The sequence below is a fragment of the Neopelma chrysocephalum genome, unplaced genomic scaffold (assembly GCF_003984885.1).
Source record: "Neopelma chrysocephalum unplaced genomic scaffold, ASM398488v2 Primary Assembly neopelma1_68, whole genome shotgun sequence".
NCBI lineage: Eukaryota > Metazoa > Chordata > Aves > Passeriformes > Pipridae > Neopelma > Neopelma chrysocephalum.
Genome location: NW_020897727.1, coordinates 3,704,559 through 3,718,311, shown reverse-complemented (window position 1 = coordinate 3,718,311; position 13,753 = coordinate 3,704,559). Strand labels below are relative to the sequence as shown.

Here is a 13,753-nt window from a genome sequence, read left to right as displayed (position 1 = left end):
CCTGTAAGGGTCACAGTGTTTCACTGGCCAGGTACTTCAATAAAGCAATGCAAATCAAGTTCTTCCAGACCCCAGAAAATGTAAATCAATAAATCTTTAAATACCTTACATTTACCCCTCATCCTTGAGGCCCTGTGTCCACCTTTTTATTCATGAACCTTAAATACCCTTGGCCTTGGATTAACCATTTTTTACTGTTACAGGTTAGAAACTCCTACATTATTTCAGTGGCATAGTCCTCTGCTCTCACCACAGAAAAATGATACAAACAGCTTGAAAATTTATCATTAATACCTCCTAACACAAACAGCACTTTTCACCTCCTGCAAATATTAATTAGTGTATTTGGGGATGCCAGGGAAATTCAGGATTTCACCTTTTCCCAAAGCTGTAGGCTTCAAGAGAGAGGGCACAGCAGACCTTCGTGTTCTCCATTTTTTACAGACTGCCCTGCCTGCCCTGCCTTTTTATTGTAAGGCTCCTTCAGTTCCTATGGATGCCTGTAGTTCTGTTCTCCACTAGTTAAACCAACTGTCATACCTTCCAGTGTAATCAGCATCATTCCAGCCTCCACTTTCTTTCTCGGATTTCTCAGTCCCATTACTCTGAAAACAGATGAGAAAGAGAGTTAATACTGACACTGGGAGCATCACATTAAAGGTGTCTTTGGTCCCCATTTGCTTATTGGAATAAGTGGCAGCTTGCTTAGACCTTACTGGTCACCTTCTCAGATCATCTTTTAATGATCCAGGTGCCAAATCCATTTTACTTGACAATTTTATTTGCCCTGAGATGCTGATCAGTCAGCAGGCAAACCAGACCAGCAGTATTACTCCTGGTGTGCTGTGGGAGTGCAGGCATAAGTAATTTTGTAGAAGCCTGTGGAAGACATTGTCTGTTTCTGATAAAGGAATAAAATAAATAGACATGAAAAAATGTGCCTTCAATTTGCCCCGTTTTGGATAAAATCATAGAGACCTTGGGCTCAGGGTCCAACAGTCTGTACACCAGCCCTCTGAACAGAGAGGGCTCCGTAAGAAACAGGTTGCTCTCTGTTGTCCATCTAGGCCATTAGCTATTCCTTTGATTAGTTTGCCTTCATCCCTTGAGGCCTCACATTTCTTTCCCATACATAATATGCCAGACATTGTGTTGCTCTTAGCTCAGTTTTAAGAGCATTGTAGAACACATTTTTCTTTCTGGGCTTGTCCAGAGCTGATACACTTCAGATCTCTTTTTCTTCTCCTGATCATTGAAAATAAAATATCAGAAGTAACCTAATATTTTTGGCTCCATCAAAATCCTTAAAAGCTATGGTAAATCCTAATATCATGGCGATGGGTGAGAATTACACCTTAAGTACCCACAGAAATCAAATGTATGATTACACCCTTTGCAGTTCTGGGCTCCAAATTAGTCTGTCAGGTTTGTATGTACTGCTTCTGCTGACTTCAGTGGGAATTGCACATATGAAACCAACAGAATAATCAGGCCCTGAAAATTTGAGCTTGTGTCCCCAAGCATAGCTACTGCATTTTTAACCGATTCAGTGTGAGCTGCATCTGTGACCCTGGAGCAACAGCAACAGCTGGGAGTATGTGCTGGCACCCAGAAAGCTAGTGCTGTCTTTCCACATGGGATATGCAGCAGTCTCCAACCTGCCCTGCTTGTATTTAAAACACAAACTTAGCTATAATATAAAGGAAGTGTTTCTGTTACCATGACATTGAGCAAGAAAATAAACATTAAGCTCCCTAGAAAATGAAAAAGAAGGTATCAGAGCATTTTAGCAAGTCTAATGGCGGAAGTCAGAGTCATCATAACACATTATAGAAGACAAATGAAAAGGTTGATTTTGATAGCTTGAAATAAGAGAGGAAAAATGTGAAATATGTTGCATACAGAAAAAGACACACTCCAGATACTCTGTGTTCCAAACAAGTGTTAGAAAAGCACTATTTTTATTTTCATTGTAATCTTACGTTTTTGAAAAACTGTTTTTGTTTTTCTTTCCTGAATTCCCCAGCTAAAGGATAGGACTACCTATAAAACTCAGTAGATGCTTCCTAGAAATCTCCCAAGCAGAAATTAGATTATTTAAAAAAACCCAAACAAAAAACAAAACCAGAAACAAATAATTCAAATGTAAAACACTGGGAGTTTTAGCCATTGTCGATATTACATTATTCCTGAAAGAAATATGTATTCAAGTATTTCATACCTGATACTGAGGGTTCAGCTTGCCAATTCTTCAAATTCAGGCTGACTACACCCTTAGGAAAGTAAAAAGTTGTGTAGATTACCAAACTAATATTACACAATGTAGAATTACACAATCACACAGAAGATGGTGCAAAGAAAATACAACCAATCACCAAAAGAAAAATAAAATAATAGCAGTATTTCAGACACATACTTTAACTCAAGCTTCCAGGATACATATAGCCTTTTTTGTTATAGTAAATAAAGTTGTAGATTTAATATTCAAATTCCAGTCTTTATTTCTGTACTTAAAGTTCTCTTTGTAACAGATGGTGGAGAACTTCCAACCATAATTCAGTAGAAATCACTTCATTCAACAGATACAGGAGTTCCACTGAGTGCTGGGCTCAAAAATGTTGCGCCACTTATGTGCATCTCACCTCAGGACAGCAATGAAATCCTAATTCAATTTGTGCACCTTTAAGGAGCTGACCTTGCACTGGTATATTATTCAAATACACCATGCATATAAATCCCCTTTTTTCGATTGAAATAAGATGCCTTCCTAAAAAACTGTGAAATTGTTTCTTTCAGTTTGGAATACATCTGTAGTACGGGTGTGCCTGCCTGTGTATTATGTTATACTTCACACAGACGTGGGGGCTCCTTTGCCCTCATTTTACAAAAGAACAAGCCTTCCTGCTCCAGACAGGAGTCAGGCATGTTATTTTCAGCAAGTCCATTACCCACTTACTCTATCCAGTTCTATGAAGTAAAATCATGACCACCCAACTTAACATTAATAATTTATTTCATGGAGTTGTCCATTTTAGAGCTGAATTAGTGAAATGCAATTGAACTGAGCCAAAGGCTCGGACTGGGCTGCCATTTTGACATTCTCATCAGGGAAATGATGCTGTAAACACCCATACTTGATTCACATGCATGGTCTCTTGGTTGCCTACAGTAATGCCCATCTGTTCGGATGGCATCATGCCCACTCAAGTTGCTCAAGGGAATACATGCTGGGCAGCGATTGGCTTAGGTAAGTATTTTTCAAACTGGGTCGGTGTCGACCTCCTTTTGGGAAGGCCCAAGAGGAAAAGGAAACAAAAAGAATTTTCATTTTTTATTTTAATGGATTGTTTTCATTTAACATTCAGCAAAAACACTACCATCTATAAAACATTCAGTAGATGGTTTTGCTAATTCCTTGGTACCTGTGACCCCCACAAGGAAACATAAATTCAACTATATTCTCATTTTTTAAATAAATGAATTTAACCTGTTATAAAGTCACAGTCCATGTAACATTAAGATCATCTCATCTGCAGAAAAGAAACCTGTCTCAGCAGGCATCACCATATTCTGACAATTGAACTAATTTCTTCTGTTGAACATTGGTCAACACTCAAATATCTGAATTCATAGGTATTCTTACCAAAAGCCATAGCTTGAATTTTGTAGGCAGAGTGATGTCCAAAATTATTAGTCAGATCAAATGAATGTTATTGTAGAAAGACACAATTCCAAAATACAAAAAAAATACAAATATGCACAAAGATACAGATGATTGATGTGCAGTATCATGAAAAGATTAACCCCTTTTGGCTCCTGAGTTGGAATAATTTTCAAATATAGTCTTTTACTTCTCCAAAGCTGAAGAAGTAAAGCAAAGCTTTAGTGAAGTGCATTGTATAGTGAAACCATTGTCTGTCACTTTGCTTTATCAAACAAAAAGGCGGGGGGGAGGAAACATGTCATCCTTTCTTCCTGCAAATAAATTGTGAGGTTTTTTATTTAAGAGAAAGCCACCATTAATAAAAAAAAAAAAAAGGAAAAAAGATGAAAATAATCCAGCTCCTTTTCATTTGGGAGACAAAAGCCTTTCAGTGCTGCGTCCATGCGCTCTTGACTACTGTTTTGACACTGTGTCAAGATGCTCCCTCTCTGCTCCAGGTCTCAGATCACAGTTGGAGTGTCTTGATACAGTGTTGAATCAGTAGTGTCAGCAAGTCTCAGAGCAGAGTCAAAAAGCCTCAATGTAGCCTCAGAGCAGGTAGAGTCAGAGAGACCTTTCCCCTAAACTGAAGTAGGCAGAGGGTGCTCCATTTTTATTTAATTTTTAATTGTTTGTTTTAACACATTTCGACCCAGCTGCACCAGGCTCATGCACCTAATTAATAGTCTTTCTTGCAGTAAGGGATCAGAGCTAACTCTCCCAACCCTGAAGAGCTGATAAAAAGCAGCATGGAATAATGTTAATATTTTCTTGAATGAGCAAGGGGACTGAGGACCAGCACTGCCTCAGAGCAGCTGGCACTGTAGAGAAAGTTTGTTGACAGGGCCAGACCCTGCTTTGGTGGCACCCAGTTCTGCCATTTGATAGCCCTGCTGTGCTACCCCAGGGAAAAGTGCAGAAGTCTGTGCCTAGGACCCTGCTGCAGCTGCTGATCCACTGACCTCTGCTGCTGGAGATCTCAATGGAAACACGATCTCCCCTATCATAGGCACTGCCTGTATCTGCAGGCCAAAGCTCTGGTTTCCCCAACATCCATAGGAGCCTTCTCAGCAAGATCAACAGGGGCACAATTTTTCTTACTGTTTCATAAAAAAAAAATAATTATTAAAATAAAAATGTTTTAAAGATTGAACTCGCAAACTGTCTCTGGATTTTATCCTAGGAAATATAGCAAAAGTGCTCAGATCCCATGATTACAAACATTGCTGCCTGAATAACCCTGTCTGGACCAAACCACAGCTAAGAAATCTGTCTTTAAAGCATTGAATGCCAAAGCGTTGATATACCAGGCATCATGTTTTGGGATAAGATGGATGTCTGTCCCTAAGAAGGTTTTAGAGAAGGAATGAAAAAAGACCAGGGCTCAGAAAGAAAATAACTAGACTTAAGAGGTTGGATTAGAAACTGTAAATAGGTCAAAGCCAATTTTGCTGTAGTTTTACATCTGAATATGTAATCCAGTCAATTTGGCATGCTAACACCGGGGGAGCACACAGATCAATATATACAATTTAGGTCAAATGACCACTGCAGAGTGAGATGCACACATTCTTCTCACAATTGAGCTAAATTTATCCCTGATACAAATGCAGTGATTTCACTGGACTTTTAGCAGGGATACATTTGCTTATTTATATGGTCAGTAAATTCTCAGTAACTTGTTGCTTATGTGTACCCCCCCACACAAAGGTGTCTCTAATTTCTCATTAGTTTCTTCCTCCTTGTGATTATTGCACTGTTCTTTACATAAAATGTTATTAAAGTACAGGTAAAAGTAGTTATACAACAAAGAAATAATTGCTCAAGATCATAGCTAACAAAAAAATGTTAAAGTCACATGTTTCAAATTCTATTTTTTAAAATTGTGTAACAAAATGGCAGCAGAGTCTTCAAGTCAGCAAGAAACACAGCAAAAGGAGAGGTGAGAACAGAGTCTTACCTTTCCACAGAAAGCTGAGGCTCAGCCAGTGTTTGCTATGTGCTTTGAGATGCTTGAAGTAAGGTATTATTTAAGGAGAAAAGTGCTCCTATTTAAAACAAACAAAGCTCACTGACTGGTGTGGCGATTTTTTTGCAGGCACTTTCACAGCAAGCAGCAGCCGTGGGTTTCCTCCTCCTGTGCTGGGCTGGCCCTGCGGGGCCGTGTCACCCTTGCCAGCTGCAGGGGAGCTCCCTGACCCCACATGACCATTTGCTTTCACCCACTGCAAAGAGCAGGGCTGCCCCAGTGCTCTCCCAGCTGTCTCTGGAGGCAAAAGAGAAATTAAAGATTGTATCAGCTAGGCACAAATTAAAATCTTTACTGGGAGAAACCTGGTAGAAAGTCTCAGAAGAGAATGAATTATGTATTTGAACACTTAAGATTTCCTTGCCTTTATTACAGCATGGGGTCTGAACTCTGCTTTCTTCCCTGCACTTTATTACATGGTTAGAAGTCCCGCAGTAGGAAACTTGCAGTTTGAATTTTGAAGCACCTATAGTGTCATACTTTTTATTTTAATATTTGTCACCAACAGTGCCGACAGATAAAAAGTGCTGGCTCCCCACAGCATGATACGCGGGATTTTCAATAGAGCTACACAATTGCTTTTGCTAAGTGCTTGCGGGGCTCACAGTGCCAAATCCCGCAAATTGCTGCATTCAGGCCACTTTGCAGTGCTGTACCAAGGCAAGTGGCATTAAAAAAGTTAGTTGGGACATATGCCTAGATGGCTGATTTCTTTTTTTAAAGTCCTAAGCAATTGTCTGAAGACATTTCTGCAACTCAATTCAATAATTGTAGCACTTACGAGATGGTTGAAACTTTTTGCATCACTTACAATTTATTCTGTGCTTTGCACACAGTTTTAGGAAAAAAAAATCTTTTTCCAGCCCCAAAATTTGCTGGCCAAGGAAGACCCAGAAGCAATAACCCCAATCATGGTGGCATTCTATTTATGGATTACTGCTTACTTTTCTTCTCCTTTATTGTCTTTAATTTGTTTTTACCCTTAATTTATGGGAATATTGTTGTTTATATCCCAGCCCCAGGTCAGTATTATGGTGTAAATTATTTCATATGCACAGCGATGCTAAATGTATAATAGTTACACCTGAAGTATCAGGGGAGGATTTTGTATCTCCTGTCTTATTCACAGGTCAATTAAAAACCTGATTAAACCCAAAAAGTCTATGATGATAATTGTTGGAAATAGACTGGGATGATAATTGGTTTAATGACTGCTAAAGGAGTCATTGGGAGGTGTGTCTCTCAAGGAGCCTGAATGGCACTTCAGGAGCTAGATTCATCCTGGGTGTTGGTTGTTGACTTTAATGGTATTACTCAAAAATCTGATTTGGATCAACTTACAAAATATTGCAGACAAGACAAACAATTTTTAAAGGATGTCTCTGCTGAGCTTTGGTGTCTCCCTTGAACTACCCTATTCAATGTCAACTTTTCCAGTACAAATTCTGCCTGTACAGTTTGAAGTAGCTCTATAAGGTGGGAATTCACTGAAGGTTTTATGTTTTTATACATTTTTTCTATCTTAGCAGGAAACAAATTCTATATAATAACTAGAAAATGTAGGCCGAGACCATCCTCTGCACAGGAAATTTCACTCAGAGGGTTGGACACCCAGTGAGGTCCTATTCACAGACGTCTCTTTGTATTTTTCTGCCTGGAACCAAAGAAGGGGATTCATGCCAAAACCCTGCAGGATATGGAAATCTATCGGCTGTTCTGTGCTTCTGCATGTCTTTCAAAGTGGCTTCTGATTTGGGGAGCCCTAAATTAAGATCCATGGGCTTGGGGAGGGTGGGGGTGGAGAGGGGTGGGTGGCTGGTGGTAGCTTTTTTTTTTTAATAAAGACTCAAACCCTTCAATTCAAATAGCAGTCAGAAACATTCAGTACCTTTGAAAAACCCCTGACATTTCATTCCTCATACTGAGGACCCGGAACAGCAAAAATTTAGACCAAAATGATTTCTCTGGGTTAGTCAGGATTAGAGAATAGTGCAGAAGTCAGAAACCCCTTGCTGCTTTCTCAGTCCACATGCACTGCCTAGGCTTGGAAAGGTTATAAGGTCATAAATCTTTCAGTGAAAACAATTCCTGCTTCATGCCATCAACATTGCCTAAAGACATCTGTGTAGGGCATCTCTAGAGGAGGTTCCCATTACTAGACCTATGCCGAAGAATAATGAGAAACTTACATCCGGTTTGAAAGACATTAATGAGTCTCTCTTGGATACAAAATATTTGTTCAACACCCTTATGGGCAGAGTAGCACACAGCTGAGCTGGGGAGCTCTGCCTGAAGAGCATGTACCGATAGGTCTCAGAAAAGGAATCATACCCAGTTCTTTGGAGAAAGTAATTTTTTCAGGCCCAATTTGCAGTTCTGATGCTTACATGTATCCGCATTGCTTTCAATATATATTTTTTCCAGCACCTACTTCTTCTCTGTTCCAGTGGGGTTTCACATGCCATGGGGATATTCTGGATTCCTCAAAGGTTCTTCTCTAATTTTGTATTTCTATTCTCAATAACATTTTTTGACAAAAAAACCCATAAAAACAAACAAACCAAAAGAAACAACTTTTTTCAGCAGCTTAAATGAGCTGTAGACATGTTGACTCTTTTTTCCACTCGTCTCCCTCCAGATTTCTCTCTCACACACAAGTATATTTCAGGGTTTGGGGGTCGGTTTGTTTGAGTTTTTCCCTCTCCCAGAGCTTGGTGCATCGACTAATGATGCACAGCCAAGTTATCCAGTATTATCTAAGTTATCCAGATTACCTAAGGCTCTGATCCTAGCGCCTGACATATGTGAACATTTAACTACTTGAAGTCAAGGGAATGGTTGTGTTGCTACACATTTGCAGTGTAGGACAAAAGAAGATGCAGTTTTCTCGCAGTTCCCAGAAAGCAAAGGACGTTGGTGTATACTTTGATGTAATGTATCAAGAACTGGAATTACTCTGTGAAATGAAAAATGGAGGGCAGGGATGACTCTGGACTTAACTCACAATAAATGAGCGAGCAAACATCACAGACATTATCAGACCAGCTATGGAGAGAGGCAAAACTAATTACGCTCATGCAGTGCCATCCACTGGCTCTGACATAGTCAGATGTTGCCCACCTTCTCCTTTCAGTCTACCCACTTCTTTTTCTTCATTCTGATATCAGTCAAGGCCTCATCTTCCAGGTTTCAATGTTTAAGTGCTTGAGGATATACACCGTAATAATATATAATAACATTGCATGTCTATTACAAATTATGCAATAGTTGATCAAGTCTTAAGCCACGAGACTCTCCTGAAGACAAATGTTTCTGGGTCCTACTTTGGGTGAAACCATCTTTCCCCTTAGCAACCTAAATTGTTTCTGCTACCTGAGGCTAATGGAAGCTCTTGACCATTTAGCACCATTACAAAAGCATTAGCTGAGCTCATTTACACACCTCCTTAACCCTCTCTCCTCCTCACGCTTACACTGAGACACCTTGTGAATAAACCAGAAAATGTACAGAAGCCGCAGTATCTTTTGCAAATGGCATGTGTACTTTATAGCTTTCATGCATAGAAGCCAATTTCTTGAGGAACAGTGCCTATAAATTGCAACTGGAAGAAGATGCACTTATTTATTGCATTGCTTCCAACCAGGAAAAAAAAAGGTGTTTTTTCTCTCTCCCTCTCCTTTAAATTAAAGGCCGGGGGAAGAAGAGCCCAGCACCTCAGGGACACAGCTTCAGCAGGCGCAGCTTGGAGGGCTTGTTTGCTCGCTCATTTATTGTGAGGGAAGGATCACACTGGGGGCCAGCTACCTCTTCCAGTCACGTAAAACTGAAGGCATAGATAATATTTTTTTTTTAGTTCAAAGCAAGGTTTTAGTTGGTACTAAAAGATTTTGGGGCTAAAGGTGTTTTCAAGAGGTGATGCCTCTTTTGGCAGGATTTCTCACACACGAAGTCCTACCATGCACTCTCTCTCTAGTCCCTGCTTCTTGAGGTCACCATCAGTGCTGTACAGGGTTTTAAATGCCAACACGTGTTTGGAACCATTAGGAGGAGTAAAATCCAGAAAACCTAATCTGTACATTCTCCCACAGTTCAGTAACACTCAGCATTGCCTCTCCAGCCTGCTGGAGCAGGTTGACTGCACTGTGCTGTAAAGACAGACAAAGCAGTAAGAGCCAAGTGTGGGTAAAATAGCGAAAATGCTTTCACAGCATCACTTTCCCCAGGGGCGTTGACATCCCTAAAGCCCTCAGAACCAGGACTGAAGCATGACGTTTCTCACAGGGCAGCTGTGACACCCAGGCAGATGTCGCAGGGTGGCCAAATGCCCGTGAGGTGAGGCTGCCGTGGGCTGAGTGCCTGAGCCCCCGCCAAGGCTGCTGCCTCTGCCCCGGCCACCGGCCCACCCTGCGGGGCAGCTTGGCTCCCTCATCCGGCAAGGAACTAACCCGCTTCCGAAAACAAAATGAGAGTTTTGATTTACAAAATCAAAAGAGACGCCCCAAAGGACCCACAGCGTCACATCGGCCTGGCCGCAGAGAGGAGACCGAAGCCGGGCGATGGCAGGCACCCACCTCCCCGTGCAGGGCCAAGTGTGGGCAAGGCAGTGACAATGGTGCTGTGTGGCAGAGCGGCCCCCGTGGAGGGGACACAGATGGCCGGGGATGGCAGAAGGTAGGGGACAGCCGTGGCGAGCAGCGGGCAGCGCTGCCGGCATGGGCAGAGGCCGCGGGCAGGGCCGGCAGAGTGGGGCCTGTGTGAGGGGCTGCACCACACGAGGCTGGCCCTGGCCCCAGCCCCCTCCTCCCCAGCACCCCATGACACGGGGAATGCTTTGCTTTTTTTCCTCAGAAAAGACCAATCTCTTGTGGTTAAACTGCAGCTTGTTCTCGGGGCAGCACAGACCACGCTCTGCAGCAGCCTGGGCAGTGATCAGTCATTGTCTTGTCTTTCTGGGGTGCTCGGTGTTTCTCCTTTGGACACCTCCTGTCTCCCTCTGTCACCTAATCTGCCAAGCCCTCAGGAAAGTTACAATAACTCACAAACAGATAGATTAAAAGGCAAGTCCTGGCTGCCATTTGCAGGGGAGGGGCCTTACAGTCGTTAGGATGACAGCAATTTAATTAAAACAGGTAAAACTAAGAATAAAACATTTCACGAGGGGCAAAAATGGGGAGAAAAGAAAAAAGACAAATCACTGAAGAACATGCCACACTCCCACCAGCTCCAAAGCTCCATGGCTGCTGCAGCTCCCACCATCTGGGTTTCTGTGGCCTGTGTTGAGCTTATGCACTTTTGTCCATGACAGCACTTGTGGGGTGTTGTTCTTGCCCTGGCTGCCTGCTGACAGTGTTCTGCAGGGACACGGTACCCCCAGCCCTGTGCACCTCTGTCAAACCTAACTAAAGCTGGTGATGGAGAGGGGATTGCAGAAAGACTGTTTAGGCAGATCATGGGAAAAGCCTTCATTGTTCATATCAGAGAGTGATTTACACAAGGAAAGCCAGACAAACACACCAAACCCCAGTCTACTCTTAGACACCAGTAGGAGAAAGCGATTTGTGCACTTTGGACATTGGATGTGCAGATTCACTGCACAAATGGCTGCCAGAGGGTGGATTTTCTATCAACTCCTCTTGGAGGGCAGGAAATTTGTAGAGGGACACCCTCCTTGGTCCCCTGATTTTTCCCTTTCATACTCCCTCTCAGCTGCTGCTTAGTAGGGTGACCTTCCCCAGTCCACTCAAAGATGCTGCAGCAAAAAGTGATTGGTTGCTCACTCCCTCAAATGGTCCCCAAACTTTTCTGTGCCTTTCTTTGGGAGGCAATTGCCTAAGCACTTGCTTTTTCCAAAACTCCAAGGCACTTGACCAAAAGCAGTGATCCCTTGCTGAAGATAATAGATCAGACAAGTATCTACAGAAGCATTGAATAGAACACAAATGTGTAAAGCTGCCTACACAAACAATACTTCACCTGCGGGTACTGGTTGCTACTTCTTGACTAAGTATTTCGATGCTTTTTGGATGTGTGGGTACGTAATGAAGCTAAATGCAAAGATCATTCAGTGCATAAGAGCCAACAGACTACAGAGTGCTACAAATACAAGTCCTTTGTTAATCCATTGTTAATATGAACTCATATTTCAATATTTGTCTAAACCTGAAGATATTAAACTGCCTGTATCACATTTCATTACATATTTAAGATTTTTCATGGTTTCCAACACCGTACTGGCCCTAGTGCCACTCAGATCATAACATGACATTGTGCCTAAAGCCCATCCTCAGCCAGAATTTCAGCAATTCTGGTTTGCACTTACCTGTGAGTGATACATGTCACCCACACCTTGAACAGCCTGTGCCAGTCCATTTTTACACCACCACCACACAGAAGCTGTGAGTTACAGAGAAAGGCAGGGAAACATCAAGGGGATTATGGAAAGACTCTCCAGCCCATTTTCAATGTGCCGTAGCTGTTGAAATATAGCTGCCTTTGGAGCCAATGTTTCTGACTGTTTTCCAAATGCCTTCAGCAGCACTTCTTGGCCATGAAGAAAAAGGGGGTGAAACCTCAGACGTGTACCAGAAGCTGTGATATTATCTTTTCTCCACCTGCAGTTAGGCTCTCTTTTCCCTAGGAGCTTTTAACGGATACAGGAACTATATACTACCCTAGCAAAGCACTCCCTGGTGTGATTGCAGCTATACCAGCAAAGCTGTGTTTTGTACCAGTGCAGGGCTGCTCTGCTCCCGCTCCCCAGTGGGACCAGCGGCACAGGAAATTTTCACCTGGGAAGCACCAGACAAAGGCCCCACGTTGTGCTGCAGAGCTCTGCCCTCGGCACCCTGCCTGCCACAGACTTGCATGGGGAGGCTCAGGCCTTGGAAAACAGGGTCAGACAACCAGTGCTGCACCCTAACATAGGCCAAGGACCACCTCTGGGAGTTGCAGGTGTCCAGCATGTTGCACATGCAGCTCCATGGCAGGAACAGAATAGTGGGTGGCTTTCCCTCTGCTTCCTCGCAGTAGCTTACACCCTCACACCCAAACTGGATTTCTTTGGCCCCTAAGAAAGCAGATATCAAGATAGTACCATCCCCTGCCATCACATGTGCTGTGATGTAATGATGATTGTTCATATGGGCCTGGTTATCTCAAAAATACCACAAAACAACTGAGCAGATTCACAGCAAGCATCCCTGCACCTTTGTACATATCGTCTTAGGAAAGAAAATTTTTCAAGCAGCAGCATTTGTCCATTATTGTTCAAATATTACCCAAGTACTGTAAGATGCTGAAGCAAAATAGGACTATAGATCAAGTTTTTTCCAGCCCCAGGGGCATAGCCCAGCCCCATTCTCCAGCCTGACTTGGGCCGATCATAAGTGAAGCTCATATGCCAGAAAGGATGAAGAGGATGGAGCAGAACCACAGCCCTCTCGTGCTTTGCGGTCCCTTACCTTTTAAAGGTTGGGTGGAAAACCAAACTATTCCTTTCCTCCTTCCTTGCCCGCAGTCTGGTCAGGGTTCAGGACAGATGAAAGATGCAGCTCAGACAGCAGCCTGCTTGGCACTGCCAGGCTGAGTGTCAACCTCAGCACCCTGGCCCCATGTTCATGTTTCCAGTAGGGGGGGGTGGAAATTATGCAGCTCAGAACAGGATCCCCGTGTGGGGAGTTCCCCGTCTCAGCACAGTGACTATGCACCTAGTTTTAACTAGTCAGCAGGGAGATGATGAGACAAAGGCATGTGCTTCAGTACAGCACTAAGGCAGCTCTCAAGAGTTGTGTGGAAACATCAGTTCAACTCTCGGGATTCCCAACACAGAACCTTTTCCTGAAGACAGAAACCTACATCTTTTTCATTTCTGAAGGCTTGCCCAGAAGTGATCAAGCATCATTCCAAACCCAGTGTCAGGCAAAGAGCCTCTCTTTTCAGTATCTCCATTGTGGGAACCTGCTACCTTTCTTTTAGCATGGACAAGATGGCACAGGAACTGTTGTCACAGCAGCTGATGTACA

General features: G+C 42.8%; 1 long non-coding RNA gene across 1 annotated transcript; it reads right to left on the bottom strand.

Moving 5' to 3' along the window:
- Positions 1 to 227: 227 nt before the first annotated feature.
- On the bottom strand, positions 228 to 10,419 carry LOC113968550. The gene is made up of 4 exons (XR_003534556.1): positions 10,304 to 10,419; positions 5,664 to 5,969; positions 2,222 to 2,273; positions 228 to 605 (listed from the first exon to the last, which is right to left on the bottom strand). It is a non-coding gene; the product is annotated as an uncharacterized LOC113968550 (long non-coding RNA).
- Between the last annotated feature and the right edge of the window lie 3,334 nt (positions 10,420 to 13,753).